This window comes from Callospermophilus lateralis, unplaced genomic scaffold (genome assembly GCF_048772815.1).
Source record: "Callospermophilus lateralis isolate mCalLat2 unplaced genomic scaffold, mCalLat2.hap1 Scaffold_52, whole genome shotgun sequence".
Classification (NCBI taxonomy): Eukaryota; Metazoa; Chordata; class Mammalia; order Rodentia; family Sciuridae; genus Callospermophilus; species Callospermophilus lateralis.
This window is the reverse complement of record NW_027514454.1, coordinates 6257477-6285337: the sequence shown is the minus strand read 5'-3', so window position 1 is coordinate 6285337 and position 27861 is coordinate 6257477. Positions and strand designations below refer to the sequence as shown.

General features: G+C 36.7%; 2 pseudogenes; one reads left to right on the top strand and one right to left on the bottom strand.

The window, feature by feature from the left end:
* Positions 1-2903: 2903 nt before the first annotated feature.
* LOC143390235 (mitogen-activated protein kinase kinase kinase kinase 3 pseudogene) lies at positions 2904-5560 on the top strand (annotated as a pseudogene).
* A 19433-nt stretch (positions 5561-24993) lies between these two features.
* On the bottom strand, positions 24994-26206 carry LOC143390260 (WW domain-containing transcription regulator protein 1 pseudogene; annotated as a pseudogene).
* Between the last annotated feature and the right edge of the window lie 1655 nt (positions 26207-27861).

Sequence of the window (27861 nt, the reverse complement as noted above, 5' to 3'; positions counted from 1 at the left end):
CACAAGTATTTATCAAGCAGCTGTGCTGTGTCTGCTTCTGTTTTAGGTACAAATGTCCAATTGATGGAATTTGAAGGAGAGGTATTTTTTGGTTTTAAAGTACTTCGGTATTATATTTTCTTCATTTATTCCTTTTTCCCCACCTATAACAGTTGTAGTCAAGTGTTAGTGGCTCAGATCTTGGTTTGAGTCCCATATCTGTTACTTCTTATCCATGTGATAATGAAAAAAAAATATTTGAAAAATTTAATTGCTAGTATATCTATTTTACAAGGATATTATGAGAATTAACTGAAATGATGTAAACAAAACTCACAGTACCCAGTGCTATACAAACATAAAATTAATGTTATCTCCCTTACCTTTGTTGGTTCCTCTTCCCTAGTTTGACCCAGAGGAAGGAGTATTGAATGAGCCCTGCCACAGCAAACTATCCCCCACCTTTCTTTACTATTTTCATGTCTCTGCAAGAGAAAATCTACAGAGTACATACCTTAGAGAAAGATCATGGGTTGGGCTAGGGCATTGTGGAGGTTGCTAAACTTCACTTGGAATCTTTCTGAATAGAAGACATCCTTTTTCTGAATAGAGAGGGTTCTGCTTGAGCAATACTGTGTCCTTGACAAATGGGAATCTTCATAAAAAACACTTGTGTCATAGACATAGACCTTTCATATGGCATTTTATATCACTCAGAGTAAAACCCAAAAGTCTTATAAGGCCTTCTGGATCTGTACTTTTACCTCATCTATGCTTCTGTCTTATTTACTCTGATTCAACCAAACTAGCCTTCTTGATCTTTATCAAAAAAGCCAAGTATGTTCCTATCTTAGGGTCTTTGCACTTATCATTCCCATTGACTGTCTTGTTCTTTCTCCAGATAGCCATTCCTAACTTGATCCATACCCTCCTATGATAGGAACTAGAAAGGCAAATACTTTCCTAGTCTCCTTTGCAGCAAGGATTAGCCATGTGATCGTATATGATCATGAAACACAAAGGAACATTTCCTAACTGGCAAGTATTTAGGAAAGCTTTGAAAAGGAATGGATAATGAGATACTACTCAGCACTAAAAAGGTACAATCTATTGATACACATGAACTTATACAATCAAAATTATTATGTTAAATGAAAAATCCAGACAAGTGTACATGCTATATGATTTCATGTTTATGAAATTTAATTATGAGACAATCAGAACTATAGGTGTTTCTGGGATAGTGAGGGAGCTGACTCCACAGGAGCACAGGGAACTTTCATCGGTGAGGAAAGTTGATTTGCATATTTAAGAATATATTAACTTTACTACATGTAAATTATGCAATTAAATTTTTTTTAAAAAGAAAAGAAAAGAATGAAAAAAAAGATACAAAGGTGGCTCAGTGCCTTTCAGTCACTCCCTTTCTCCAGAACATGATTCCTGGAGTTGCCACAATCACTTGTGTCTAAACAGAAAGATCAAGAAAATTGCAGAGACATTTGTTGTAAGCTTGCTAAGTCACTAAACCACTGCCTCCCTCCAGACTTTTTGTTATGCCAGAGAAATAAATTATTATTTATTTTAGCCACCATAGTTAAAATCAAGGAAATGTAAAATATATTTTACTCCAAAAAATGTGACTAGTGATTTAAATGTTTAATAAATGTGATTCGTTTTCATTTCACATTTTACCAAGTGAGATTCTATAATGATTTAAAATGGTTTAGTGTCATAGAAGCACTCACATGGGAAAATGGGCAGATCAAGAAAATTTACCTCTTTGTGGATTAAATATTAATAATGATAAAGTAGAAGGCACACTTATAAAACTCAATAATTGTATTTAAAATAAACAAAAGGACAAATAAAAAACAAGATCTTACATAACTTTTGCTTTACAAATTTGATACCTAAAAGGAAACAAAACTGCAGTGGCTAAAATACAATTATGCAGGCTGAAAATGTTAAAATTGTCTACCATAAAAATAATTGTAAGAACTAATATTTGTTGAATGCTTTCTAATTACCTGCCAATCATGCAATAAAAGATTTTAGACATTATCTCAGCATATTCTTTACAACTCTATGAAGTATATACTATCTCCATTTTGGCATGAGGAGTCTGAGTTGCAGAGAAGTTGGGCAGCTTTATCAAGGTCATGAGGCAAATAAAGTGAAAGCAGGCCTTAATGATGGATCCATCAGATAGTAAAATCAAGAACCCTTAACCATGTCTATGTTCAGTTTCTCTGTGTTGCCACAGGACAATGCATCACAATTTTACTGTTTTTTGTTGTTGTCATTGTTTTGATTTCTGCCTAACAAATATGTGAAAAGGACCCTGACAGTTTCTGAACCATGGGGTCTTATGCCTGCAAATCAGATCATGGATTTCCTTATAAAAATTAAAATAGACACTGTGGCTAGTAATCATAGTTTGTGTAGTTCACACTGCATTTCCGTGGGTGTAGTCCATAATCTATTCTCACTTTGGCATTTAAAATGTGATAATACTATGCATAAGAAATTAGAATGATATTTATTTATTTATTATATCTTAATAAAGCCAAAAAAGAGTAGAATAATGATCAGTTATAAACTGTTAATAGTTGCAAAACTTGAATTCTCAGAGAATCCAAAATATACTGATGTATAATATCTTTAAGTGAAATTTTCTGAAGATAACTGAAATAGTTTCCGTTTTGTCTTGGTAAATTTTTTCAAGTGTTCACTGCATTTATTGCATGCACCCATAATTTTTAAAAGACAATAATATGTCAGGGGCAGCCGCAGCATGGAGCCGGGCGATTGTGACCGCCGGGGGAGCAGGGGGCCAGCTGCGGCGCCCACTCTCCGTGTGGCCCCCTGAGCGCCCCCCCTCCCCTGCCCGGGAGGGAGGCGGGGGTCACCTGGGGCCTGCCATGAACCCCGGCTTCGATCTGTCCCGCTGGAACCCACAGGAAGACTTCGAGCTGATTCAGCGCATTGGCAGCGGCACCTATGGCGACGTCTACAAGGCGCGGAATGTTAACACCGGTGAATTAGCAGTAATTAAAGTAATAAAATTGGAACCAGGAGAAGACTTTGCAGTTGTGCAGCAAGAAATTATTATGATGAAAGACTGTAAACACCCAAATATTGTTGCTTATTTTGGAAGCTATCTCAGGCGAGATAAACTATGGATTTGCATGGAATTTTGTGGAGGTGGTTCTTTACAGGATATTTATCATGTAACTGGCCCTCTCACAGAACTGCAGATTGCATATGTAATCAGAGAAACACTACAGGGATTATATTATCTTCACAGTAAAGGAAAAATGCACAGAGATATTAAGGGAGCTAACATTCTATTAACGGATAATGGTCATGTGAAACTGGCTGATTTTGGAGTATCTGCACGGATAACAGCTACAATTGCCAAACGGAAGTCTTTCATTGGTACACCATATTGGATGGCTCCAGAAGTTGCAGCTGTGGAGAGGAAAGGGGGATATAATCAGCTCTGTGACCTCTGGGCCGTAGGGATCACTGCCATAGAACTCGATGAGCTTCAGCCTCCTATGTTCGACCTGCACCCAATGAGAGCATTATTTCTAATGACAAAAAGCAATTTTCAGCCCCCTAAATTAAAGGATAAATTGAAGTGGTCAAATAGTTTCCATCATTTTGTGAAAATGGCACTTACCAAAAAATCCAAAACAAAAAGACCAACTGCTGAAAAGTTACTGCAGCACCCTTTTGTCACACAGCCTTTGATACGATCTTTAGCAATAGAGCTATTGGATAAAGTAAATAATCCAGATAAGTCCACTTACCATGATTTTGATGATGATGATCCTGAGCCTCTTGTTGCTGTACCACATAGAATTCACTCAACTAGTAGAAATGTAAGAGAAGAAAAAACACGTTCAGAGATAAACTTTGGCCAAGTGAAATTTGATCCACCCTTAAGGAAGGAGACAGAACCACATTATGAACTTGATCTACAATTAGAATATGGACACAGACACCAAGGTAGTTACTTTTTAGGTGGAAACAAGAGTCTTCTGAAGTCTGTTGAAGAAGAATTGCATCAGCGAGGACATGTGGCACACTTAGAAGATGATGAGGGGGATGATGATGAATCCAAACATTCAACCATGAAAGCAAAAGTTCCACCACCTCTGCCACCAAAGCCTAAGTCCATCTTCATACCACAGGAAACCCATTCTATTGAGGAAGATAATCAAGGAACAATCAAGAGATGTCCCATGTCAGGGAGCCCAGCAAAACCATCGCATGTTCCACCAAGACCACCACCTCCCTGATTACCGCCACAAAAGCCTGTTGCTTTAGAAAATGGAGTGGGCTCTTTCCAGTTAAATGGTGAATGAGATGGATCTTTATATCAGCAACAGAATGAACATCGAGGCACAAACCTTTCCAGGAAAGAGAAGAAAGATGTGCCAAAGCCTATTAGCAATGGTCTTCCCCCAACACCTAAAGTACATATGGGTGCATGTTTTTCAAAGGTTTTTAATGGGTGTCCCTTGAAAATTCACTGTGCAACATCCTGGATAAACCCAGATACACGAGATCAATATTTGATATTTGGTGCCGAAGAAGGGATTTACACCCTTAATCTTAATGAGCTTCATGAGACATCAATGGAGCAGCTATTCCCTCGAAGGTGTACATGGTTGTATGTGATGAACAATTGCTTGCTATCAATATCTGGTAAAGCTTCTCAGCTTTATTCCCATAATTTACCAGGGCTTTTTGATTATGCAAGACAAATGCAAAAGTTACCTGTTGCTATTCCAGCACACAAAGTCCCTCATAGAATACTGCCAAGAAAATTTGCTGTATCAGCAAAAATCCCTGAAACCAAGTGGTGTCAGAAGTGTTGTGTTGTGAGAAATCCTTACACAGGCCATAAATACCTATGCGGGGCACTTCAGACTAGCATTGTTCTATTAGAATGGGTTGAACCAATACAGAAATTTATGTTAATTAAGCATATCGATTTCCCTATCCCATGCCCACTCAGGATGTTTGAGATGCTGGTAGTCCCTGAGCAGGAGTACCCGTTAGTCTGTGTTGGTGTCAGTAGAGGGCGAGACTTCAACCAGGTGGTTCGATTTGAGACTGTCAATCCAAATTCTACCTCTTCATGGTTTACAGAATCAGATACCCCACAGACAAGTGTTACTCATGTAACCCAACTGGAGAAAGATACCATTCTTGTATATTTGGACTGTTGTATAAAACTAGTAAATCTCCAAGGAAGATTAAAATCTAGTAGAAAATTATCATCAGAGCTCACCTTTGATTTCCAGATTGAATCAATAGTTTGTCTACAAGACAGTGTGCTAGCTTTCTGGAAACATGGAATGCAAGGTAGAAGTTTTAGATCTAATGAGGTAACACAAGAAATTTCAGATAGCACAAGAATTTTCAGGCTGCTTGGATCTGACAGGGTCGTGGTTTTGAAAAGTAGGCCAACTGATAACCCCACAGCAAATAGCAATTTATACATCCTGGCGGGTCATAAAAACAGTTACTGAGAAGTGTTGTGCTTTGACAGTTAAACTATAGAAAGAACACTACCACTGCAACATTAATGGATGCTTGAAGCTGTACAAAAGCTTCAGTAACCTGGCTTCAGTTACTCGTAATTTATTGTGGCATGAGACAAGATGGGGAAATTTTTTGTTTTAAGTGGTATGGATATATTTGGCATAGAACCACACAAGTGCTTAATTCATTGTTATGTAATCTTTGTACATATAGGCAGTATTTTTCTGTGAAACTTCATATTGCTGAAGACATACACTAAGAACTTATGTAGATATGTACTTTTATGAGATGTACAAGTAATTGTCTTATCTGTACAGATGTAAATGTTGATGAAAATGCAGTTGGGGTAATATTTTAAAAATTCTTTAGTATATTGGGTGTGGTTATATTACAAAATGGGATGCTGGCAATGACACAGTACATTTAACACTATTGTATTTTTATTATATGTAATTTAGTAATATGAATATAAATCTTGTAACTTTTAAAATTGTAATGGAGGCTGTAATCATTTTATAATCTTGTTTTTAATTTTAATGCAAGTACACTGGTGTTTATATTTGCACAAAGTATTGATATGTGATGTATTAAGTCACAAAAATAAGCTGTGACATTGTCAATATGCATTTGGCTCCACAACATCTTTTTAAAAAATGTATTTGGATTGTTTTCTATGTGAAACAAACCAGTTAACCACCTGTTGTAGTAACTGATCTTTTAATATTTAAGCAGAATCCGGTAAGATTGCTTGTCTGTGCTTCAAAAGACCTTTGAAAAAATTTTAAATCACACAATAGCGGTACCATGGTGTAACACTGCAGTTGTTGTCTGAATTACAGTATGCACAAAGAATAAATTAGCATTATTAAAGAGTCCACACTAGGCATTTCATATAATCACACTGAAGAACTGTAACATTCCATAGAGTGAAGTGGTTCAAATTTCTAGTGGAATTTTTCTGTTGTTGGCCTTATTTTATGATTACTTTCATTTCTTTTGATTTAGAGTATTACAACATGGCCAAAATAATTTAGTTACTACCTCATACAAACAATATAATGGTTCCTACACATCAAAGGAACTTAGTTTTGGTTAAAGTCATTTTTGATTGCTTTTTTCCAATGGAATATGTATATACCAAGTTCAAGCAAAATGCACACTTTGGACTATTTTTGGTATATTTTCTTTATATTTTACTGTGGATATACACTAAGAACAAACTAAATTGTGATTTATGGTCTTCATTTATTTTAATTGATAATGGTTTTAAATATGTTCCTTATTGTACATAGTGTAAAATAAAAATGTTTTTTAACAAAAAAAAATTAAAACTAGTCAGTGAAATTAAATAACCTTTCCTGCACATAAGAAAAAATTAAGAGAAATTTTGAGAAAAGAGTGAGGTCATAGAAATGAAAACTATACTCATCCCCTCCCTACTCAGTTGCTTAAAGCATCTGGAAAATTCCCATTAAAATGTTTTAGCAAAATCTAGTTTTTAGTCAGGTCCTGAAGCTTCACTATTATACTGTTACAGCTTAGAAATAAGGTGTCCCCTAAAATCTCTAGTGTGAGATAATGCAAGAAAATTTAGAGGTGAAATGATTGGGTTAGAAGAGCCTTAATCTAATCAGTGTATTAATCCACTGATAGGATTAACTTGGTAGTAACTGTGGATAGATCCCTAGGGTACGGCTGAAGGAGGTGGGTACCTGGGGGTGTGCTTTTGGGATTTATATTTTGTTCCTGGTGAGTGAAGCTCTTTACTTCCAGTTTGCTATGTCCTGAGCTGCTTTCCTCTAACACATACATTTGCCATGATGTACTGCTTCATCTTAGGCCCAAAGCAGTGGAGTTGGTCATCTGTTGATTTTGAGACTTATGAAACTGTGAGCCAAATAATCTTTTTCTCCATTAAAATTGTTATCATCATGTCTTTTGGTCACAACAATGAAAAAAAACTGATTAAAACATAGACTAAACTCCTTACTTCATTCTCAAAAAATAGAAACAACACTTAAAATTTACTATTCATTTTCTGTAGGACTAGGGAATAGGAAGAACCAAGAATAGAATTGTTGTTCTATTGAATTATTTTTAATTTCTTGTATAAATCATATATACATACACACGCACACACACACACACACACACACATACATACGCATATACACATGGCACTGATTGCTAATTATCAATAGAAAATATAAGATGTATTTAAATGCTTAATTATTGAAAAAGTATTATTTCTTTTATAATTTCCCAAGGTATAAAAGATAATAATGATTACCCATGAGGCAAATAAGATACATTTTTGAAAAGTGGGTTAAAGTAACAAGGAAGTTGTGGCAATGAATGTTGAAGCATTTGAATGTTTTGAATGATTCTAAAAAGTAAGAAAACATATTAAAGAACTTATTAAAAAGAAAATAACTTAGAAAACTTCATTTTATTTTAATGTGCTTGTTCAGCAAATCATACAGTTAAATATAAATTTTCTGTCTTTATGAGAAAGTCATAAGGAAAAAAAATCAAGCTGATATTGAACTTTCATTTACAAGATTAAGTACTGAGATACATTATGGGGAGATAGCCCAGGGTGGGGGGCATATTCTCTATGTCTATGACACAAGTGTTTTTTATGAAGATTCCCATTTGTCAAGGACACAGTATTGCTCAAGCAGCATCCTCTCTATTCAGAAAAAGGATGTCTTCTATTCTATTCAGAAAGATTCCAAGTGAAGTTTAGCAACCTCCACAATTCCCTGGCCCAACCCATGATCTTTCTCTAAGGTATATACTCTGTAGAGTTTCTATTGCAGAGACATGAAAATAGTAAAGAATGGTGGGGGATAGTTTGCTGTGGCAGGGCTCATTCAATACTCCCTCCTCTGGGTCAAACTAGGGAAGAGGAACCAAGAAAGGTATGGGAGATAACATTAATTTTATGTTTGTATAGCACTGGGTACTGTGAGTTTTGTTTACATCATTTCAGTTAATCCTCATAATATCCTTGTAAAATAGATATACTAGCAATTAAATTTTACAAATAATTTTTTTTTCATTATCACATGGATAAGAAGTAACAGATATGGGATTCAAAGCAAGATCTGAGCCACTAACACTTGACTACAACTGTTATAGGTGGGGAAAAAGGAATAAATGAAGAAAATATAATACCGAAGCACTTTAAAACCAAAAAATACCTCTCCTTCAAATTCCATCAATTGGACATTTGTACCTAAAACAGAAGCAGACACAGCACAGCTGCTTGATAAATACTTGTGAATGAATATTTTATAAAAGCTCTAAAAGAAAGGGTATGTGTGTGGGTGAAACAGATTCAGAGATCATAATGGCTTGACCTTTCTCAATTTTAGAAGCTGCAAGACAAGAGATCAATGTCACAAAAATGTAGGGGAAAATAATTTTCAGCCTCCCTGAATTCTTTATCCAGCCAAATTTAATCAAGTACAAGGGTAAATTAAAGATACTTTAAGATTTGTAAGATTTCAAAAATAAGCTATAGGATGATATATCGAAATAAAATGAGTAAGGAAAATTTTTTAAAAATAGGGAAGCATAAGTTCCCCAAAACAAAAATAAAACAAACAAAATAACCAAGAGAGTCAACACATGGGGAAGACAAAGAGAAAATGCATAATGATAATTAGGGAAAAATTTAGCCTGTCATCATGCCGAAGTTTTGGAGTACAATTAGTTCAGACAGGGGCGTCTTCTCAAGTCTCCCATCAACGTGGCTGAAGCTTGCAGTGGGCATCGGGGGAGGGGACCCCAAGGTTTCCAGGCACTTTCCAAACACAGAGCCATCCCCAGGCTACTTTTGGCTAAGAGCCTGAGATCCTCCTCTCTCTGCCACTTGTACATATGGGTCTAGTGACCATCGGAGTCTATATTGCTGCTATGAAGATCCTCTTGTCTTCTGACTTCCTCCCACAGTGGCCCACCACAACTGACCACTGATTACTCCTAAGATGCTCCTGTGCTCAACTCCAGTCCTCTTCACCCTTGGACTCTATCTCACTGGTTTCCAGGTCCTCCAACTAGGCCTCAAGAAAGGGGCCTGCATTTTCCCAGTGGGGGCACATTCTCAGATGACAGGCCAGAAAGGCAGCATCCTGTGATGCTTCATGAGCCAGGTCTCACTTAGTTGGAAGACAACAACTCAGAAAGTATGAGAGGGACCCTATACAGCAGATTTTTGCAAAATCACCAGAACTGTGACACCCACCTCCCCTGCAGAAATCAGAGCCTCTCTGTTTTAGTAGGACTCTGGACTCTAGACCCAAATCCCACAGTTCTAGCTCATGCACTGCTCTCAAGTGTCTTAGCAGAATCACCTTTCAGCACCTCTGCAGAACTCCAGACTGTGCACAGCTCCCATGCAGGTCACTTGGCTGCTACCTATCCATAGCACAAGGCCATTACCCAGCTCCCCCCACCTCACCAGACACCCCGGCACTGGAAGCAGACCAACTCCATCTTGGAAAACCTGTCTCGCCATATTTGATGGGTGTGGCTCTTAGATGAGATCTCCATCTGAGCAGGTACGTGGTTTCCAACTCCCTCCTCCTGGAGGCAATAACTCAGCATAATGACCTCCCAACACAAAAACAGCTTTCAGTTGGGCAGATGTGCAGTGTAACCAGGGCACCGTCTGCCTAGTGTGAGCCTGGGGGTGAGAGTTCCTGCAGTTGGGATCTGCTAATTAAAAGAGGAGAGGGTGACTAAAGTTTGGAGCATAACAGAGAGACCAGGATCTGGGAAATCTCCAGGTAAGAGAGGGAGATGGTACCTGGGGCTCAAGTCAAATGAGTGGTCCCAAAAAGAGACCCATGAAGTGCAATTTCCCTGCTGAAACTGGTGGGTAGCATTCCCTGCTTCCAGATGCTCTACACCAGGTCCAGTCTTCTCACTCTGGTTACCTACACTATCCTGAGGGCAGAGACACCAGCTTAAAACAGATAACCCCACCTACTGGATGAGAAGAAAATCATGAAAGAAACAGGTGTCAAAAACTAGCAATAACCCTAGTTTATTTGAAGTATTTTTTTCTTCTTTCTCTTCTACCCTTTTATCCTCTGGCCCTCACATCTTCAACATATGTGATGAAAGAATCCTCCATGCAAGACAACTCTCCAGGGAGAATTCCAATTTTATTGCAAAAGGCTGTGTGCATATATAGATGTAAGGAGAGATGGCAGGGCTCAGATAAACGGCAGGCCACCTGTTTATTGGCAAGTTCTTCCAGATATCAGTTCCGGAGCCCAGGAATTAGTTCTTATTGGGGCTAAGGTTCCCCGCCAGTGAGATTTGAAATTGGCGCCTGTGGGAGAGTTCACACCGGCGGGAACTTTTCGCGTCAGTGAAAAAAAAGGGGAAAGTAGTAAGAGAAGGTCATTAGGCGCCATGTTGTGGGGTGCGGCTGCCATTATACTTTTCCCAACATGTGAAACCAAGAACTTTACATGAAATAGAACTTTGAGGACTGAGTCACTTGAATAATATAATATAGAGGAGTTGCATAAGCCTTTTTTCTTTTTCTTCTCTCTTTTCTTTCTTTACCTTTTTCTTTCTTCTTCTTTCACCCTCCAAATTTTACTATTTTTACATCCTGTATTTTTCTAAATACATATGTGTGATTGTTTTATGTACTTACTGTCTTCTCACATACTTGTCTACCCTAAATTACTTCCTGTCTATTCCCCTGCTACTAACCCTCTTCATATATTTTTTTTTACATTTCCTAAGATATATTAACTCTATGCCCTCACATCTTTTCCCCTTAGCATATCATCCTACACCCGACCCCCAGTTTATTGTCCACCACCAGAAACTATAAACCTTTTTATGATACCGCTGATTATATTTTAAATAATAATTGAACCCAATATTTCTGGAAATTGAGACTAAAATGTAATTGTCTTAATAACAACAATTTATTCATAGGTGATGTATTGTTGATATTGGGATCTGTTAACATTTTCCTTCCCCACAAAGGAGGGATCTTGGAACCCTACAAGAGCACTACAAATCTATAGGGTAAAAACAATAATACACCAGACTCACAGAGCTGAAAAGGAAGACACACGGGCAACATGAAAAGTCAAGGGACAAAAGTACTATAAACAAATCAAGATAACACATCAACAGAGCAGGGAAGAAGAGCAGGAGGAAAAGATTAACATTAAACAGAGACATAAGGTGGGAGGAAAAGGGAGAGAAAAGGGAAATTGCATGGAAATGGAAGGAGACCCTCATTGTCATACAAAATTACATATAAGAGGTTGTGAGGGGAATGGGAAAAAACAAGGAGAGAAATGAATTACAGTAGATGGGGTAGAGAGAGAAGATGAGGGGGAGGGGAGGGGGTATAGTAGAGGATAGGAAAGAAAGCAGAATACAAGAGTTACTATTATGGCATTATGTAAAAATGTGGATGTGTAACCGATGTGATTCTGCATCTGTATTTGGGGTAAAAATGGGAGTTCATAATCCACTTGAATCTAATGTATGAAATATGATATGTCAAGAGCTTTGTAATGTTTTGAACAACCAATAAAAAAAATAAAAAAAAAGAATCATTGGCAGCTACAGCAGAAAAACTGACAGAGAAATATTTCAGGATATACATGGTTAAAATTTTCTGTGAACTCAAAGAAGACATACGAGAACAAATACAAGCAGTGAAAGATCACTTTGACAATGAGCTACATAAATAAATCCAAGAAGCAAAAGATCACCTCAACAGAGAGAGGTTCTAAAAATAAACAAACAAACAGAAATCCATGAAATGAAAGAAAATTAAAAGCTCAAATGAAAGAATCACTAACAGAGTAGGAAATCAGCTAATGAAGATAAAATATATTATCTTGAAAAGCACATAGATCACACAGCGAAAATTGTAAGAAACCACAAGTAGAATATTCAAGAAATATGGGATTGCTTAAAAAGACCAAATTTAAGAGTTATTGGGATAGAGGAAGGCATAGAGGTCCAAACCAAAGAAATGAACCATCTATTCAATGAAATAATATCAGAAAACTTTCCAAACATGAAGAATGAATTGGAAATCCAAATTGAAGAAGTCTCTACAGGACACCGAATGTACAAAATCACAACAGATCCACACCGAGGCACATTATAATGAAAGTGCCCAACATACAGAATAAGGAGGGAAGTCTTAAAAGCCGCAAGAGAAAGGAATTAGATTACATATAGGGGAAAACCAATTAGGATAAATGGCAATTTTTTCAACACATACCCTGAAAGCTAGAAGATCCTTGAACAACATATATCAAGCTCTGAAAGGTAATGCGTACCAACCAAGAATCTTGTATCCAGCAAAATTAGGCTTTATATTTGAAGATGAAATAAAAACCTTCAATGAGAAAAAAAGTTAAAAGAATTTATAGCTAGAAAACTGGCACTACAAAACATCCTTGGCAAAATATTTCATGAAGAGGAAATGGAAAACAACAATGAAAATGAGCAGAGAGAGGTAGTACACTAAAGGAAAAACTAATCAAAGAGGAAAACCAAGTCAAGTTAAATAAATAAAAAATAAACAAATATGGCTTGGAATGCAAACTATGTCTCAATAATAATCCTAAATGTCAATGGCCTAAACTTATCAATCAAAAGACGTACACTAGCAGATTGGATTTTAAAAAAGACCCAACAATATGCTGCCACCAGGAGACTCATCTGATTGGGAAAAACATACTCAGACTAAAGGTGAAAGGTTGGGAAAAATCATACAACTCACACAGACTGTGGAAGCAAGCAGGGGTTTCAATTCTTATTTCAAATAAAGTAGACTTCAAACCAAAGTTAATCAAAAGGGATAAAGATGGATAATACAAGGGAACCATACACCAACAAGACATAACAATCATAAATATATATGTCCCAAACAATGATGTAGCTATATTCATCAAACAAATTCTTCTCAAGTTCAAGAGTCAAACTGACCACAACACAATAATCTTGGGTGACTTTAACACACCTCCCTCACCACTGGATAGATCTTCCAAACAAAAGTTGAATAAAGAACTCAATAATACAATAGAACTCAATAATACAATCAATAACTTAGACTCAACTGACAAGTATAGAATATTTCAACCTGCATCAAGCGGATACACTTTCTTCTCAGCACACATGGATCCTTCTCTAAAACAGACCATATATTGTGCCACAAGCAACTCTTAGCAAATACAAAAAAGTAGAGATACTACCATGCATTTTATTAGATCATGATGGAATAAATTGGAAATCAATGACAAAATAAAAAATAAAAATTTCCCCATCACCTGGAGACTAAGCAATATGCTACTGAATGAACAATGGGTTGCAGAAGACATCAAGGCGAAGATTTAAAAATTCTTCGAGGTAAATGAGAACACAGACACAACATATCGAAATTTTTGGGACACTATGAAAGCAGTACTAAGAGGAAAATTTATTGCATGGAGTTCATTCACCAAAAGAACAAAAAGTCAACAAATAAATGACCTCTCACTACATCTCAAAACCCTAGAAAAAGAAGTACAAATCAGCAGCAAAATCAGTAGAAGACAAGAAATAATTAAAATTAGAGCTGAAATCAAAACAAAAAAATTGAAAAATTGACAAAACTAAAAGTTGGTTCTTTGAAAAAACAAATAAAATTGACAGACCTTAGCCATGCTAATGAAGAGAAGGAGAGATTAAACTCAAATTACCAGCATACTGATGAAAAAGGTTATATCACAACAGACACGACAGAAATACAGAGGATAATTAAAAATTATTTTGAAATCTTATACTCCAATAAAACAGAAGACATTGAAGGCATTGACAAATTTCTTAAGTCATACGACTTGCCCAGATTGAGTCATGAAGATATACACAATTTAAACAGACCGATATCAAGTGAGGAAACAGAAGATGCCATCAGAAGCTTACCAACCAAGAAAATTCCAGGACTGGATGGATACACAGCTGAGTTCTATAAGACCATTAAAGAAGAACTAATACCAATATTCTTCAATTTATTTCAGGAAATAAAAAAAAGAGGCAGTAATTCCAAACTCATTCTATGAGGCCAATATCACCCTGATCCCAAAACCAGTCAAAAGACACTTTGTAGAAAGAAAACTTCAGACCAATATCTCTAACGAACATAGATGCAAAAATTTTCAATAAAATTCTGGCAAATCCAAAATAAAAACCTATCAAAAAGATTGTGCACCATGATCAAGTGGGATTTATCCCAGGTATGCAAGTTTGTTTCAACATATGGAAATCAATAAATGTAATCCATCACATCAATAGACTTAAAGATAAGAATCATATGATCATCTCAATAGATGCAGAAAAAGCATTTGACAAAATACAGCACCCCTTTATGTTCAAAACACTAGAAAAACTAGGGATAACAGGAACATATCTCTACATTGTAAAGGCTATCTATGCTAAGTTTCAGGCCAACATCATTGTAATCGGAGAAAAATTGAAGGCATTACCTCTAAAAACTGGAACAAGGCAGGGATGCCCTCTTTCACCACTTCTATTCAACATAGTTCTTGAAACACTGGCCAGAGCAATTAGATGAAAGAAATTAAAGGGATATATATAGGAAAAGAAGAAGTTAAATTAGCACTATACACTGATGACAAAATTCTATCTAGAAGACCCAAAAAACTCCTCCATAAAACTTCTAGAGCTAGTAAATGAGAAGTAGTAAATCAGATCTTCAGCAAAGTAGCAGGATATAAAATCAACACCCATAAATCAAAGTCATTTCTGTATAGCAATGACAAATCCTTTGAGAAGGAAATGAGGAAAACTACCCCATTCACAAAACCTAAAAAAAGATATTTGGGAATCAATTTAATGAAAGAGGTGAAAGATCAATACAATGAAAACTACAGAATCCTAAAGAGAGAAAACAAAGAAGACTTTATAAGATAGAAAGATCTACCTTGCTCTTGGATAGGCAGAATTAATATTATCACAATGACCATACTACCAAAAGCATTACACAGATTCAATGCAATTCCCATCAAAATCACAATGGCATTCCTCATAGAAATAGAAAAAGCAATCATGAAATTCATCTGGAAAAATAAGAATCCCAGAATAGCTAAAGCAATCCTTAGCAGGAAGAGTGAAACAGGTGGCATCGCTATACCAGACCTTAAACTATACTACAGAGTAATAGTAGCAAAAACACCATGGTATTGGCACCAAAACAGACTGGTTGACCAATGGTACAGAATAGAGGACACAGAGACTACCCCACAAAATTTCAATTATGTTATATTAGACAAAGTTGCCAAAAACATGCACTGAAGAAAATATAGCAATTTCAATAAATGGTGCTGGGAAAACTGGAAATCCATATGCAACAAAATGAAATTAAATCCCTATCTCTCACCATGCACCATCCAATTCAAAATGGATCAAAGACCTAGGAATTAAACCAGAGACTCTGAGTCTAATAGTAGAAAAAGTAGGCCCCAATCCTTATCATGTGGGATTAAGCTCCAACTTCCTTAATAAGACTCCTATAGTGCAAGAATTAAAACCAAGAATCATTAAATGGGATGGAATCAAATTAAAAAGTTTCTTCTCAACAAAAGAAATAATCTGTGAGGTGAACAGAGAGCCTACATCTGGGGAACAAATTTTTCCCCTCACACATCAGGTAGAGCACTAATCTCTAGGGTATATAAAGAACTCAAAAAGCTAAGTACCAAGAAACCAAATAACCCAGTCAACAAATGGGCCAAGGAGCTGAACAGACACTTCTCAGAAGAGGATGTACAATCAACAAATATATGAAAAAAAAATGTTCATCATCTATAGCAATTAGAGAAATGCAAATCAAAACTACTCTGAGATATCATCTTACTCCAGTCAGAATGGCAGCTGTTGGGCTGGGGTTGTGGCTCAGTGGTAGAGCACTTGCCTAGTACGTGCGAGGCCCTGAGTTCCATCCTTAGCATCACATAAAAATGAATAAATAAAATAAAGGCATTGTGTACAACTAAAAAATAAATATTAATTTTTTTTAAAAAAAGAATAGCAGCTATTATGAAGACATACACCAATAAGTGTTGGTGAGGATGTGGGGAAAAAGATACACTCATACATTGCTGGTGGGACTGCAAATTGGTGCAGCCAATATGGAAAGCAGTATGGAGATTCCTTGGAAAACTGGGAATGGAACCATCATTTGACCCAGATATCCCTCTCCTTGGACTATACCCAAAGGACTTAAAAACAGCATACTACATGGACATAGCCACATCAACGTTTATAGCAGCACAATTCACAATAGCTAAACTGTGGAGCCAAACTAGATGCCCTTCAGTGTATGAATTGATAAAAAAATGTGGCATATATACACAATGGAAATTTACTCTGCAATAAAAGAGAATAAAATCATGGAATTTGCAGGTAAATGGATGGCGTTGGAGAAGATAACATTAAGTGAAGTTAGCCAATCCCAGAAAACCAAATGCTGAATGTTTTCTCTGATATAAGGAGGTTGATTAATAGTGGGGTAGGAAGGGGAAGCATGGGAGGAATAGATGAATTCTAGATAGGGCAAAGGGGTGGGAGGGAAAGGAAGGAGGCAGGAGACTAGCAAGGATCGTGAAATGTGATGGATGTCATTATCCAAAGTACATGTATGAAGACACGAATTGGGTGTCAACATACTTTTTATGCAAACAGAGATATGAAAAATTGTGGTATATATTTGTAATAAAAATTGTAAAGCAAAAAGTATATGTATAAAGACATGAATTGGCATGAACATACTTTATATACAAAGATATGAAAAATTGTGCTCTATATATGTAATAAGAGTTGTAATACGTTCTGCTGTTATGTACTTTAAAAAATAAAATCAATTAAAAAAAAAAAAACAAGTAGTCCAGACAGGAGCAGGAGGACCTGGACTCCAGGAGGGTTAAGAAGAAATAAGGAAGAAGGAAGGAGAAAGAAGGAGGAGGAAAGAGGAGGAGAAGGAGATGGGGACAGAACCAAGAGTTTGCTTTTTATATTTGTTCATAAGGGGAGAATTTCTATAGTCCTGTTAGTGAGTTCATGAAAAATGAGTTAGAAGTAAACAGAAACCAGCTGGTGTGGTGGCACATGCCTGTAATCCCAGAAGCTTGGGAGACTGAGCCAGGAGGATCACAAGTTCAAAGTGAGGTGCTAAGCAACTCAGTGAGACCCTGTCTCCAAGTAAAATAGAAAATAGGGCTAGGAATGTGGCTCGGTGGTTGAGTGCCCCTGAATTCAATCCTGGGTATGCTCGCAAAAACGTAAACAAAAAACAAAGAATACTATATGTCTTAGTTATTAATAGTATTTTTATTTTCATAATAAAAAAGGAATCATTTGACAAAAATTATAACCTTGGTTTGAGAAGAATGTGTGGAAGTTATGCACAGGAGTCAAATTCAAAATTTTCGTAATAAAAAGCTGATAAATAATAATCTGAAATGAAATAATAAAAATAGTAGTATAAGCATAGTAGTTGGAATTATGAATGTAAATAGGTAAACAGAAAGACGTAAAAGAATAGAAAAAAATTGCCACTGTGGACTGGGCATAAAAGATTGAGAAGAAGGGGCTGTTATTGTGACTCAGTGGCAGAGCACTTGCCTCGCACATGTGAGGCACTGAGTTCAATCCTCAGTACCACATACAAATGAATAAACAAAATAAAGATATTAAAAAAGATTGAGAATAAGAGGATATTTTGAAGTTCTTGTTCTTCACTATAAGCATTATAGTTACTATTTGACTTTTTAAAGTTACACAATTTCAGTAAACATACAATTTTATTTATTTTTTTTTAAATTTACATACATATATTTGAGATGGAATTAGTTAAATAATTACAAAAATTTGATAATGTAAGTTTGCACAAAATAACTTCTGTAGCAAGGCCAAACAAGAATATTGATTTTTCAATGAAGTCCTGAATTTAGTCAAATTCAAACACTTGCTGAATGGAATTTTTAGTTTTCAAAGAGCACTAATATTCAGCCTCTTGGTTAATATTAGTAATTTGATGAATTAGGAAAAAATGAGAGAGAAGCAGAGGATCATGGGAGGCAAGGAACTTACATATACACTTTTTATAGGCAAAGTGAATTCAAGTCCTCTGATGACCAGTTCAATTCCCTATCTGCATCAGCTAAAAATACCAAAAATAAAGTCTAAATACCTAAAAATAAATGTCTATAAAGATGGTTGTGTCTCTAGAAAGTACTTCCCTCAAAATTCCCAGCTTAATTATAACTTCTTAAATGATCAGCTCTTCTCTTTCTTTTTCTTTTTTTTATTATTAGTTGTTTGAAACATTACAAAGTTCTTGACATGTCATATTTCATACATTTGATTCAAGCGGAATATGAACTCCCATTTTTACCCTATATACATATTGCAGATTCACATCAGTTACACATCCTACTACCATACTAGTGTATAAACATACAATTTTAAATTTAAAAATTTCCTGTGAATTTAAAAAAATTATGCTGTGTGCATGTATAAGTAGGCCACAGTGAATAATAAACATTCCACCATTATATATATATATATATATATATATATAAAGCACTAATAAAAATAAATGAATAAGGAAGTGAAAGGAGACCAGTAGAGAGAAGAGAATAGAGAGAGGGAGGTGGGAGGGAAGTGGATGGTGTTGGAACTGGGGACTTAAATGAAGTAAATCAAATTCCATACATGTATGATTTTGTTAAAATGGACCCAACTATAATGTATAATTATAATTCACAAAAAAGAAAAAAATCAAGTAATAGTATTGTAGCAATGTTATTTAGAGTCATGGAGGTGATAAAAGAACAAAAAAACAGTTGGGAAAAGCCAATGGTTACCTCTGAAGAGTGAGATTAAGGTCTGTTTTTAAATGATCATAGAAATGAGTGCTTTACAATAAAAATAAATTAATGATACTAAAAAAAATAAAGATTGTCTTATCAGATATTTGTGAGAATGGGATAGGGCTAAAAAATAACTCTGAACTAGTTGGCTCTCATTGAAGACACTTTGACAGAATACATATTTTAATAGAAACTACTGTTTTGAGAAAATGGATATATTCATGCTTTACCATGATGATGTCACTAGAGTTTGCCTTTCTAATAACTCAATCTAGTTTTTTTTTTTTTTTTTTTTTTTTTTTAATATCAAGGAGTGTTGTCTGTTGGCTTAATAGGAGTTACCCAAATGCTGAAATCTAAATTTGTATACTTGAGTTTAAATGACCTTCCTGGAAGAATTAATTGTTTTGGTCTTTTGTCCTAATCTTATTGTAGGCACAGATTTTATCTAATACCCAGTGAAGTTATTTGAGTTCTGACACAGAAAGAGCAAAGAAATGGTATTAAATGAACATTCAGAACTTCTGCGTGTTCCATGGCAGCAACCCATCCAGTCATGGATTGCTGGGTGAAATTATTGCTGCTGAAGTTAGTGAGGGCGAAATCTTGTTAGCTTTGATTTTTAAAAGACATCTAGTCAAAGATTTTACACTATCTCTTAAAAATTCATTTGAAATTTTCTTTTAAATATGTTTACATAATATTTAATAAATAGTGGAAAATGTAACATACATGTAAGGGAAAGTATGAAGATATAATGAAATGAAATTAGCCCACCACCTAATTTAAGAATGGGAACCTTACAAACAACTTTGTAACTCTTGAGCGTTCTATATCATATCCTCTTTAATTATAAAATAGCAATCTCTATAGCTATCTTCAATACTCCCTGTCATGTTTAAAATTAATATCCTCTGATTTTTTTCTCTGGAGATAAATATTTGTGACATGTTTTGGCTTGCACTCGCTAATAAGTGAGCATAATATTTTGGAGTTGGTAGATCTAGTTGCAAGTCCAACTCTGCAACAATCTCACTAATGGTAGAACTGTAGAGATGTTATTTAACTCTTCTGACCTACAATTTCCTCATTTGTAAAGAAAATAATTTCTAATTTATAGGGTTATTGTAAGACTTAAGTGAACTAATGCATATAAAACACTATTTTATAGAAACACTATTTTATAGAAAATGAATAATTGTGATCTTAGAACCTTTTTGAAAAGAATGAAGGAAAGATAATTAAATGTTTGGCTGATTACTTCTTTTGTTAAAATCTGCTTCAAAAACAATTAAACATAATCTGGAAAGGACATGCTTTACTTTATCTTTTCCTAGATATTTTAGTAACTGAATCTAGTCATGTACATGAATGACTTTTATTGATTGTAGATATTGGTTGTCAGGTCAGCTAAATATCCTATTAGTTAATGAATTCAATAACTTATAAAAGATTAGAAGAAGGATGATGTAAACCATAGAAATTTGTACATGAGTAAAGTATATGGAATATTAATTTAGTTTAGATCTATGTTTAGCTGAGACAGCATCATAGGCACACAAAAAGAGGGGTTATGACTTGGGAAACATTTCACTTTAGTCTTCAAAACCATATATTTTTTTCTACTTTAAGAAATAACAGAATGAGCTGTTCCAATAAAGCAGGGCAGACTGTTGCCAGTTAGTCCATCACCATGGTAGCAGCATCTGCTGAACATTCAAGATGAACCACTATTCCAGCAATCCAGAGAATGACTCTTACATTTGTACAGGGAGGCTTGTTTAACTAAAGAGATATAAAATCATTTCTTGTATACTCTTGAGTTGTGTATAATGTTAACTTTTTTTAAAACACTAAGGTATATAAAATTCTGGAAGAAATTAAAGACAGACAACATTATGCAGCTGCAGAAATTAAATCTGTGTTTAAAAGACAATAGTATGAAGTATTGACTGTTTAAGCTTAAAAGTACTTAATACTTTGTTATCACATATAATGCTAATGCTAGAAACTATAATAATAATAATAACAATGATGATGATAATGACCATGCTATTGTGAGCAAATTAGAACAGGATACTTGATGTTAAAAACACAAGTGTTTATTTTAGTGCATTTCTTGCTCATTCTTAAAAAGCTGTTGCTTCATTTTCATGTGATATATATTCTGTGTTGTAGTCGTGCTTTTTGACTTGCATGTTGTAGTGAATATGCTACAGAGTTATATAGTTAGGTTAATTTTTTTTTTTGGAAACTCAATTGTATTTATTTTTCTTATACAGAATCAAAGAAGTAAAAATCAGTACCAAACTCCAGGTAAAAGGGTTTGATCTGATTGATTTGGCTGCATACTTTTTTTATGCATAACATTCTAAATTAAAAATAAACACACATGTCATATTACAAAATGTAGAAATAAAATTTTAAAAAATTTAAAGTACTAGCACAAATGATGTAGTGTTGGGGAAACAGTCTCTGTCAAATCACCCATTTTTCCAATTAAATTAGTCCACAATTTCTTTCTTTCTTTCTTTCTTTCTTTCTTTCTTTCTTTCTTTCTTTTTTAACAGCTTATTTTTTTTTCACAGAAGTTGGCTGTACTTAAAGAAGTTCCTTTCTCATTACAGGGTGAGAATGTGACTTGTACTCAGCAAGTCTGTCGCTCCACCTTCTTCTGCAGAGAGCTTTTCCACCAGGTGGGGGCCACAGCTACCAGCACACAGAATACTCCACTCTGTTTCACACCTTCCTGTGTATTGTGTGCTCAGTGAAAGAAATGGCGGTTTATATCCTAAGTACTAATGTGAAACACTGTCTACCAATTACTTAGATTTAAAAAAATGACAAATAAATTTTGACAATTTATTTGCTTCAAAAGAAAATGTATTTTATCAGAAAAAAAATCTTGAATAAAAAAATCTCTGAAATTACATTTCAATTTCACTTTTGAAATATGGCTTTTCTCTAACAAGATTTTGGCATGAGATGGTGAAATTTGATGACTGGTTTTGAATGGAAAAGACTAGATATCCTGGCAGGTGTCTTAATAAAAAGAAACACAAATAGCACCTTATCATGACTTCTGAGGGGTTTTAACACTTAAAATAAGAGAAACAGCTATCAAAAAGTTGCTCTGACAGGCTGTGGGTGTAGCTCCGTGGAGCCCAACCTGGCACACTGGTTTGAATCCCAGCATCCCCCCCCCCAAAAAAAAGCTCTTACTTTAGATTTTTAGCCTTAATATTCTTTAATGAGACCATATTTAATGGCCTTAAAAACAACAAAAATTATACCTGGCTGTATCTATTAGTAAACAAATAAGGTCCCTAGTTTACTCTGAAAAATATTTATTATATTCATTGATAAATGTTCCAACTAATTTCAATAAAAAAATGATCCTAGTATTTTCTAATGGCACAAGCTTACTAGAAAATTACTCCTAAAAGGTGGTAATATAAATCATCAATGATTAACTCCTTTTTTTTAAAAAAAAGGGTATCTGTATCTTTTACATTTAATAACCTGAAAATGAGTCTATAAAAATATCTTTTAAAAGTACAGTAACACTGCTGAGTTCTGTTAGGTCCCTTCTATTCGTTTTTTCTTAGAAAGAATGTACAACTCTTTTTGCAATTTTTGCTAACAAAAGAGGAAAATAAAGAGTGTTCCCTTTCAATTTAGTAGCAACACAAACACTTTCCTGACCTCTTTCTGCTTAGAGAGAGCAAAAGGAATCAGTGGAACAAAAGCCCCTGACCTCAGGCAGTCAGTGCCGCAGGCAACAGCTGTCCCTGCATATGTCTGCCCACTGCTCAGTGTCCTGGGGACAGTGCCACAGGGCTGGCCCCCAACTCCCATAAAGTGGACCAAAACCCTCTTTTTTTCTACCACAGTCTCCTGGCACAAAGCCTGTGTCAGAAGGCTGCTGCTCTGCTCCGTGGGGGCACCTCTCACACTTGCCTGTCCTACCTTCAGGGACTATGCCTTGTCTGTCTCCATGTCACACTAGTGTCCTTTCCACTACATGCCATTCAATTTACCACTTCATCTCTGACCTTTTTACTTGCCTTCTTTCCAGCTAGATCAAGTCTATATTGTGCATCTCTATTCTGGTAGATCAAAAAGGATCTCATTTAAGATCCCCAACAAATAAGCCCCCATGGGAACTGAATGTTTCCTTTTAGAGACCTGAATTATTAATGTCTTTGAAAAAAGAGATTAAATTCATAGAGTATAAATAATATCAGTTCAAAACATTAACAGTCGAGGACTTCATTGGCGAGGCAGGGGGCTTCGTGCCAGGTAAACATGCCACTCTCAGTCCTTGAAGGCTAATGAGGAGAGGTTCTTGTTTCTATAAGAGGTATTGAGTGTATAGCTCATGCCTTTTTAGACCAACTGTAGCAACAGAGTTAGGATAATATATGTAGGAACCAATTTTCCTGCATTCAGAAACATGTCTCCACTACACTCTTGGAGGGCGACTTTTTAAACGTCAGTCAGAGATCTGCTTCATCCTTCAGTTTCATAGATGTGATTATTTAAAACATTAGAAATTTTTAAAACAGAACTGACAAAGCCTTGCAATTTAAAAAGCAACAGCTCACTGCGGGTACTATCAGGTTGAATCTATGTTGTCGTGATGTTTCAGAATAGTTTCAAAAGACAAAAATACAGTTGCCACTGATTTATAAAAAACATCTAGCTGGTCTTTGTTGTCAGCTACAAAATTACAGTGTTTTATAAAATAAACATTGAATTCTGAGCTGCATTTTTCTTTCAGAAATCTGAGTTGCAATATAAACAAAGTTTTATTTAATAAATGCTCATTTTAGTCTGAAATTGATCTCTTTCACAGGTCTCTAGTATAAGCCTGTGGCTGATGCTGCTGCTACCCTCCTGCTGGGAGGGCCAGGTTGTACAGATACTATGCAGCAGAAGACCAAGGTGTCCCTCTTTCAGAGGCTGTCAGAGCCAGCATGGATTCAAAACTAGGCTGCATTCCATAGAGAAAGATTTCGCTACCCATACAACAATGTTGTAAAACTCATTGAGTAGGTTTAAAGCACTTGGTACTACTGTAATACACTCAGCTTTAGAGATGTAAATCAGGTCAAATTTTGTGCACATTTCCTGGACCAAGCTGCCCATCTGAATTCACTGGCTGTGATCAGCTTTCTATGGTTTATAATCAATTTATGTATAAATTTCAATACACATAAAGCTTAGCCATGGGGCAGCAGAGAATGAAGAGAAGTAATTCTGCATAACCAATTCTATAGGCACAATTCTGCATCATCTGTCTCAGAAATGCAGGCTTGCAGAAAATAAAGATAGAACATTTATTCATGTTTAACTTAAGTTACTGTCAATCAAAACCAGGCATTGATGAAACTGGCCACATGGACAGGAAGGAAAAGAAGTCACAGAGGCAGAAAGCCGTGCACTGTCGCTTTCTCCAAGAGGCCTAGGAAATGTCAGGTTGGGCTGCACCGCAGTGACAAAATGGTAGCCATTAAAGCCAGGTTAGAAAGGGCTCACTTTTGTTCAGAGCCGACTCTACGTCATTGAAGAGGGGGATCAGATCTTCAGACTCCAGCGTTCCTAGGTCAACGTTGGTTCCCGGGAGACAGTCAAGGAAATCAGGGAAGCGGGTCTGTTGCGGGTTGATGTTCATAGGTGTCTGACCTGTGGTTTCTCCTGTGTCCATCTCGTCCACGTTGCTGAGAAAGTCCTCAGGGTGGTGAGGACACTGTAGCACCCTAACCCCAGGCCACTGTTGGTGCTCTGCTCCCTTGAGTGGTAGGGCCCCCCATCGAAAAAGGGATCTGAGCTGTTATTATTGATGGATCTCTTATCTGGGGTCATGGCAGGAGGGTTTGCAGCAGCCTGGACTGCGTCCATTGTCTTGGCTTCCATGGGGAGCTGTCTGCAGAGGGCAGCTTCCTGCCGCAGGAGCTCCTCCTGGCGCACGCGGATCCTCTCTCTCTCCATCTGGATCCTCTGCAGCCGCAGCTTCTGCTGCTGCTGCTGCTGTTGTGTGGTCAGGGCGGTGGGCAAGGCGGTAGTCAAGCTCATGAGCCCGGCCGGGTTCTGAGAAGGGCGGTTCTGCTGGCTCAGGGTGCTGGGCGCCATCTGCTGCTGGTGTTGGTGACTCATCACCAGGTTTGGCTGGGATGCGGCCATGGAGCTCTGAGGCACTGGTGTGGAAGTGACGGCAGGGCGGAGGCTGATATGATTCAGGGGCTGACTCATCGCCTTCCTGTGGTCTTGCCAGGTGGTGATTTTTTCTGTGTGATTGAGGAAATACGGCTGCCCAGTGGCGGTGAAGGCCATCTCCCAGCCTGGGGGCAGCGGCAGCTCGTCTGTCTCGTCGTAGGACTGCTGGCGGAGGTGCGCGTGCTGCTGCACGGAGCTGGCCATATCGCCCGCACCATTGCCCAGCTGCAGGGATGCGGGAGAGGAATGCGTGGGACGTGCTGCGCGCCGCTGGCCAGCCTCAGCCCGGGGTGGCCGCCCGACGAATAGGTACTGGACTGCAGCGAGTGCGAGCCCGAGTCGGGCTCCTTGAAGAGGGACTCCAGCAGGATCTTCTTCCGCCACGAGCTGGGCTTGGGGTTCATGACAGAGTTGAAGAGGGCCTCGAGGTCTGTGTCGAGGTCCTGCGTGACGTGGATCACTTGCTGACCGGGCGGCGGGAGCGGTGGGGGCGCCAAGGATGGATTCATCTTCTGGGCGCGCAGTGAAGCCGAGCCCGAACGCGGCGGCCGCCGTCCCGCCGGAGCTGGCCGTCGGTCCGAGTCGCCAGGGTGCGTCCGGAGCTGGTGGAGGTGGAGCCCCGCGCCCGCAGGCAAATCTCGACTGGACTTGGTGCCTGGCCGCTGAGGGACTTGCGCGCTCACATCCCCTGAGCCGGCCTCAGGCGCTCGCGCGTGGCGACAAGGAGGCGCAGAAGCAGCAGACGGCACAGCCACAGCAGCTCCCGAACTCGTTAGGTTAATTTTTTAAAGACACTGTAAAAAAGGAGGCTTTTTGCATTTGGAGTTCAGGACTAAACATACAGCATGATAAATATTTGGGTGAAGTATGAAAAATTCATTCAAATGTTAGATTAGCACATGTTGTTAAAAGATGCATTTGACTGATTTTACATTTAGCCTGCTTCACTAATAGTTGCTTTCTTTGGAATGTTTTAGACAGAATTTAAATACAACAACTAGCTATGTGGAAATTTGCTTAAAAACGATTTGTGTAACTACTTTTAATCAGAGTGTCAGTCATGAGGTTAGTCACTGAACCATCTAGTTCAATCCTTCTCATGTGATCAGAAAAATCTAGACAGTGATATTGACTTTCTGGTGAACCTGAATTTTAAGGAATAAAATATATTTGGGACGAGAAAAGATGGCTGAGAATTATTCGAGAATTCTTAAATAAAGGGAATTCGATTTCTTTCCAATTTTTAAAATTATAATTCATATTGTTGTTACAAAATGTTATAATACCATCACTCCGATAGTAATAAATCTTCATAAAATATATTTTATCTATTAAGATCACAACAACCTTCTAGGTATTCAATGCATAACTTAGTTTTCCTTTTAATTGAGTAGTCATTGGTACCCTTAGAAATCTACCTTACCAAGAAAGGAACTCTTTTATTTTTTCAAACATTCATTTTACTTAAGGCTTTAACTTCTAAAACAAAGTGCTTAGTCTTTTCTATTATTTCTATTAGCTTATAAAACTTTTTTCATTTTATAAAGTAATAGTATTTTATCATCTGGTCAGAATTTTTATATCCCTATTAAAATTATTATTATTTTCCTATTTTTTGAGATGTATATCCAGAATACCTACTTATCAATTTGAGGGTTAGTTGTAGTATTATAATGACTATTATAATAACAGATTAAAATGTCATAGTCCCAATTTTTGCTTATTTAGATTTTTTAAAGTATCTCTTTTAGATGTTGATGGATCTTTATTTTATTCATTTATTTATATGTGGTGCTGAGAATCGGACCCAGGGCCTCACACATGCTAAGCAAGCGCTCTACCACTAAGCCACAACTCCAGCCCCTTATTTAGGTATTTGATATCAAAATTTTGTCTGTACACAACAACCAAGTTATGGAACTAGCCCAGCTTCCCATCAATAGATGAATGGATTAAGGAAATGTGATATATAAGCACAATGAAGTTTTACTCAGTCATAAAGAAGAATGAAATCATGGCATTTGCCCATAAGTGAATGGAAGTAGAAAATAACATGCTACGTGAAATAAGCCAGACTCTGAAAATCAAGGATTGAATGTTTTCTCTAATATGCAGAAACTAGAACAAAGTATGGGGAAACAAGGTGTGTGGAGGAGAATCAAAT